This window comes from Erinaceus europaeus, chromosome 17 (assembly GCF_950295315.1).
Source record: "Erinaceus europaeus chromosome 17, mEriEur2.1, whole genome shotgun sequence".
Lineage (NCBI taxonomy): Eukaryota > Metazoa > Chordata > Mammalia > Eulipotyphla > Erinaceidae > Erinaceus > Erinaceus europaeus.
Genome location: NC_080178.1, coordinates 29,181,925 through 29,188,292, shown reverse-complemented (window position 1 = coordinate 29,188,292; position 6,368 = coordinate 29,181,925). Strand labels below are relative to the sequence as shown.

At 40.5% G+C, this 6,368-nt stretch overlaps 1 non-coding gene across 1 annotated transcript; it reads right to left on the bottom strand.

The window, feature by feature from the left end:
- Nucleotides 1-541: 541 nt before the first annotated feature.
- On the bottom strand, nucleotides 542-682 carry LOC132534211 (small nucleolar RNA SNORA48). The gene has a single exon (XR_009545883.1). It is a non-coding gene; the product is annotated as a small nucleolar RNA SNORA48 (small nucleolar RNA).
- Between the last annotated feature and the right edge of the window lie 5,686 nt (nucleotides 683-6,368).

Here is a 6,368-nt window from a genome sequence, read left to right as displayed (position 1 = left end):
GACAAGACCAGTTGCTTCTGGTCTCTCTGGTCTAAGATTATAGATCATTTAATATTTCAAGGAAAAAAATCATTATTATTGTACCAAAGTAAAAGACTCTGGGGTCAAGGTCTGGAAACATGATGGCAGAGGAGGACCTAGTGGGGGTTGTATTGTTATAAGGAAATGTTATGCATGTATAAACTATTGTATTTTACTGTTGACTGTAAATCATTAATCCCTCAATAGAGACATTTTTAAAAGGTCACTATTAGAAATGCATAAGTAATTTAAGCTCAGTGTTAAAATTTGATCAGGTCATTAATTTGAAATCTTAAGTGCTTAGACTGAAGGAACATATACTCATAATTGAGGTCTATGCATTAAAAAGTTCTGAGGCCCCATAGGTCCCAGGTTGAAAATCCATCACCATCATTAACTAAAGATGGCAATGCAAATATTTTCTTAAGTTTGTTATTAATCTTTCTTTCTTTCTTTCTTTCTTTCTTTCTTTCTGTCTGTCTTTCTTTCTTTCTTTCTTTCTTTCTTTCTTTCTTTTTTTCTATGTGCCCCAGACATGAAACAACTCTGGCCACTGATCCAGGCATCAAGCTAGGATGAACAAAGGACTGTATCGTCTCTGCCCCTGACTGATATAAGATAACACCGCCAGTGAGGTGTCTCTTTGCCCAATGGCAGGGCAGTTAAATTTACTTTTTTTTTTTTTTTCTCTCACCAAAGCACTGCTCAGCCCTGGCTTATAGTGGTGTGGGGGATTGAACCTGAGACCCTGGAACCTTAGGCAGGAAAGTCTCTTTGCATAACTGTTATGCACTCTACCCTACCCAAATTATTTACTTATTTATTTATACCAGAGCACTGTTCAGTTCTGGGTTTTTTTTTTTTTGGGGGGGGGCTGAACCTGGGACTTTGTAGCCTAAGGCATGAGAGTCTCTTTGCATAACCATTATGCTATCTATCCTGGCTTAAATTTACTTATTGGGAGTTGGGCATAAGGATCCTGGTTGGAGGCCAGGCTCCCCACCTGTAGGGGAGTCACCTCACAGGCGGTGAAACCGGTCTGCACTTGTCTTTCTCTTCCCCTCTGTCTTCCCCTCCTCTCTCCATTTCTCTCTGTCCTATCCAACAATGACATCAATAACAAAAAAAAAAAAAAAAAAAAAAGGACAACAAAAGGGAATAAATAAATATTAAAATAATTTTTTAATTTCTTTTTTAAGGTGTACTTATTTATTTAATATGGGGGAGGAGGGAAGGGAAAGGGTCGGAGCGCCACCACTCAGGCATATGCAAAGCTGGGGATCAAACCCTAGGTCTTATGCATGCAAAGCCTGTCTATGCTCTATCCACCTAGTCACCTCCCAGGCCACTTTCTTTTAATTTTATTGGTGTCTTACAATGTCTAAAAATGTTTGGTTTTTATGAGGATATATATTTCTTTTCCTGTACCATTGTTAATTCTGTTTTTACTAGAACACTCTTTAGAAGATACTCATCTGGGAGTCAGGCGGTGGTGCAGTGGGTTAAGCGCACATGGCGCAAAGCGCAGGGATGGCGTAAGGATACCGTAAGGATACCGTAAGGATACCGTAAGGATACCGGTTCAAGCCCCCGGCTCCCCACCTGCAGAGGAGTAGCTTCACGGGCGGTGAAACAGGTCTGCAGGTGTCTATCTTTCTCTCCCCCTCTCTCTGTCTTCCCCTCCTCTCTCCATTTCTCTCTGTCCTATCCAACAACAAAGCAACGTCAACAGTGGCAATAATAACCGCACGAGGCTGCAACAACTAGGGCAACAAAAAGGGGGAAAAATGGCCTCCAGGAGCGATGGATTCATGGTGCAGGCACCGAGCCCAGCAACAACCCTGGAGGGAAAAAAAAAAAAGAAGAAGATACTCATCTATATATTTTTTCTAAATCCTTTATGAGGTCATTTTTTCCATTTTATTCATTTTTTTTGTTTGTTTTGTTTTGTTTTTGCTAGAGGACTTCTCAGCTCTGGCTTATGGTGGTGCAGGGGATTGAACCTGAGACTTTGGAGCCTCTGGCTTGAGTCTCTTTGCATAACCATTATGCTATCTGACTTTGCCCTCATCTTATTCATTATGACAGCTGGAGTTCATTTAGGCATAAGATGTGAGAAGGGCAACTCTTAAAATTACATTTTAAAAATATTGTGCATTACAACAGAATACATGTAAAGACAATACTAAACATGCTCAAGGAATCATCATTTCATAAAAAAAAGATTTCTTATGACATAAATATTTAAACATTTCTTTGAATCCATTTTTAAAAGATTGGGCTGTGTTTATGGCCATACCACCCTGAACACACTCAACCTCTAAAAAGATTGGGCTGTGTTGGTGTTACAATGGTGAACATAGCTGCCTTCCAAAAAAAAAAAAAAGGCTATGTGAAAAGTTAGTTTAATAATTTTTTTTTTTTCAGTGCACTGTTCAGTACTGGCTTATGTGGTATTGTGGCTTGAACCTGGGACCTCAGAGCCTCAAACATGAGCATCTTTTACATAATCTTTTATGCTATCTCCCAGGCCCATTAAATAGCTTCTATATTGTTTAAATATCTAGAAAGGGTACATATTGCTTTGTAATTAAATAATTGACCCCTTCCCCTGACACATTGAAGGAAGCTTCAGTGCTGTGGTTTTTCTCTCTATCAATCTGTCTGTATCTAATTTTTTAAAAAGAAAAATAAATGAAAATTGATTTTTTTAAAGAAAAATAAAGCCTTCATTAGATGAGAGTCTGATGCTTGTATGTTACAATCAGATATTGAACTTCATCTTTTTGTGATGAAAAGAGAACAAAAGAAACTCATCATGAGTCACAGGGTGTGAATCGTAAGTGCAATTACTGATGATTACATAGAATTCTAATACCAAAAGAGTTAATGGAAATGCTAGAAACCAGAAATCCTGGTTTCAGAGCTCTCTGTATTCACTTACAAAATTTCCTTAGACAAATTTCTGCATCTCTTGGACAATACATTTAACAAAGACCGTAGTGGCTCAAAAAGATGGAATTATAAGTTAACATATAATACTATTAAGAATTGAACTGAAAACTCCATGAACAGTTTCAACAACTCCAGTCATCACTAACTCAGGAAATCTAAAATGTTTCCTCAGTCTAAGTCTCCTCTCCAAGGTTCAGCTATTGTGTCAGTATGCATACATTCTCGAAGGTCCATTGAATGAATGTAGTGGAATATCAGAAGTTAACATTTTAGGAAGGAGAGTTATTTTATGTTACAGAAAGTGAAACTGAAATAATACTGTATTTTAAAAAGCTTAACCTTCCATTCAATTTCTACAACTTCTGAATAAGTTATTTCTCTTTTAACATCTCCGTTCTTTTTGCATATATGTGCATACGTAATAGTATACATGTACACAAATGGTCACAAAAATGCATGTTCTGTAAATGTATGTTAACTAACATTCATGCAAATACTGTGTTTAATGTAGGTATATTCATTGATGTGAGTAACTACATGCTTGCTCACAAGCATAGTCTCAGGTTGATCTTTAGGAGACCTTAATGAAAATGAATAATAGAGTGTCAGCCAGTGGTATAACTGGCAGATTGTACATGTTACAAGCACAAGGACCTTGGGCAGAGGACCCCACCATGTGTCCTGGAGCCCCGCCTCCCCAGATCTCTGCCCCACTAGGGAAGAAGAGAGACAGGCTGGGAGTATGGATCAACTTGCCAATGCCCATGTTCAACAGAGAAGCAATTACAGAAGCCAGACCTTCCAACTTCTGCACCCCATAATGTTCCTAGGTCCATACTCCCAGAGGTATAAAGAATAAGGAAGCTATCAAGGGAGGGTATTGGATATGGAGCCCTGGGAGTGGGCATTGTGTGGAAATGCACCCCTTTTGTGGTACGTGAGGTGGCGCAGTGGATAAAGCATTGGATTCTCAACCATGAGGTCCCAAGTTCAATCCCCGGCAGCCCATGTACCAGAGTGATGCCTGGTTCTTTATCTGTCTCATGAATAAATAAATAAATTCTTTTTAAAAAAGAGAGAAAGAAATGTACCGCTCTTATCCTGTAATCTTGTCAATATTTTCATTTTATAAATAAAAATTTAAAAAAAGAAATGAAAAGAAAATGAGAAAAACAAATTTTTCTTTTTTAAATTTATTTTAAAGATTTTATGTATTAATGAAGAAATATAGGAGGAGAGAGAGAAAGAATCAGACATCACTCTGGTACATATGCTGTCGGGGATTGAACTCAAGATCTCATAGTTGAGAGTCCAACACTGCACCATCTCTTGGACCACAAAAAAAATTTTCCAAAATAATAACTGCGAAGTAGTAAGGGAGAATGAAGAGGAAAGCAACAAGGTATAGTTGAGAAATAGGGAAAAGGGAATTTCTTTTTTTTTTTCTTTCTTTCTTTTTTTTTTTTTTTACCAGAACACTGCTCAGCTCTGGCTTATAGTGGTGCAGGGGATTAAATCTGGGACTTCAGAACCTCAGGCATGAAAGTCTCTTTGCATAGCCATTATGCTATCTATCCCTGCCCTTGAGTTCATGAAGGTAGGGATTGAGGACTTCAACCTGTGCATGGTAAGGCATGGATGAGTCAGGTGTGCTACCACCAGCCCCTTGATTACTTTTTTTGTTTTTTTGGTTCCAGGCTTATTGCTGGGGCTGGGTGCTTGCACTACAAATCCACTACTCCTGGAGGCCATTTTTCCCATTTTGTGGCCCTTGTTATTGCTATTAGATAGGACAGATAGAAATAGAGCAAGGGGGAGTCCGGCGGTGGCGCAGTGGGTTAAGCGCATGTGGCGCAAAGCGCAGGGACCGGCATAAGGATCCTGGTTCGAGCCCCCGGCTCCCCACCTGCAGGGGAGTCGCTTCACGGGCGGTGAAACAGGTCTGCAGGTGTCTTTCTCTCCCCTCTCTCTCTATCTTCCCCTCCTCTCTCCATTTCTCTCTGTCCTATCCAACAACAAAGCAACGTCAATAATGGCAATAATAACGGCAACAAGGCTGCAACAACTAGGGCAACAAAAAAGGGGGAAAAATGGCCTCTGAGCGGTGGATTCATGGTGCAGGCACCGAGGCCAGCAATAACCCTGGAGGAGGAAAAAAAAAAAAAGAAAGAAATAGAGCAAGGAGGGAAAGACAGAGATAGGGAGAGATGGACAGACACCTGCAGATCTGCTTCATCACTTGTGAAATGACTCCCCTTCAGGTAGGGAGCCATGTGTATTTAACCTCTGGGCTGCTGCCTGGCCCCTGTATTTCAAATATTTCTAATACTACTCACATTATGACATGAAACATGAAGACCATGAACCCAAACAACTTCACACGTTCTTTTTTATTGCTTTTTAATTGTTTTCTTATTAACTATCACTGTTGCTAAATGATAGAATTAAACATGGTGGGGGGGGGGGGCCAAGCAGTGGCTCATTCAGTAGAGGTTACATGTTACAAAGCACGAGGACCCCAGCTCAAGCTCTCACCCCCACCTGCAGGGCGGAGGAAGGAAGCTTCACAAGTAGTAAAGTTGTGTTGTAGGTCTCTCTCTCTTTCTTTCTCTCTGTCTCTCTCTCTCTTTTGCCTCCAGGGTTATCCCTGGGGCTGGGTGCCTGAACTACAAATCTATTTTCACTACGAGGCTATTTTCCCCATTTTGTGGCCCTTACTGTTGTTATTGTTGCCACTGCTGTTGTTATTGTTGGATAGGACAGGGAGAAATCCAGATAGGAGGGGAAGACAGAGAGCAGGAGAGAAAGATCACCTGAAGACTTGCTTCACCACTTGTGAAGCGACGCCCCTCCCCACATGTGGGGGGAGCCAGGGGCTTGAACCTAGATCCTTGAGCTTGGTGCCATGTGCGCTTAACCCACTGCACTACCGCCTGGGCCCCTCTTTCTCTTATCTCTCACTTCCATCTCAATCTCTCTGTCTCTGTACAAAATAGATAAAAGTAAGTAAAATATTTTTTAAAATAAATATGAGCATTTGTTAAAAGCTATTTTTAGAGAATCATAAACAAATATCTAAAATAAAACCTAGACCCTTTACCTATTTGTTGAATATGAAAATACCTGCATACAGATACACAGTCAATCTTAAAGAGCAGGAGTCTTGGGGGCTGGGTGGTGGTGGTACACTGGGTTAAGCATACACAGTATGAAACACAAAGATCTTGGTTCCAACCCCTGACTCCCCATCTGCAGGGGGTCACTTCATGAGTGATGAAGCAGGTCTGCAGGTGTCTATCTTTCTCTTCCCCTCTCTGTGTCATCTTCACCTCTCTCAACTTCTCTGTCTTATCCAGTGGGGGGTGGAAATGGCTGCCAAGAGCAGCAGATTT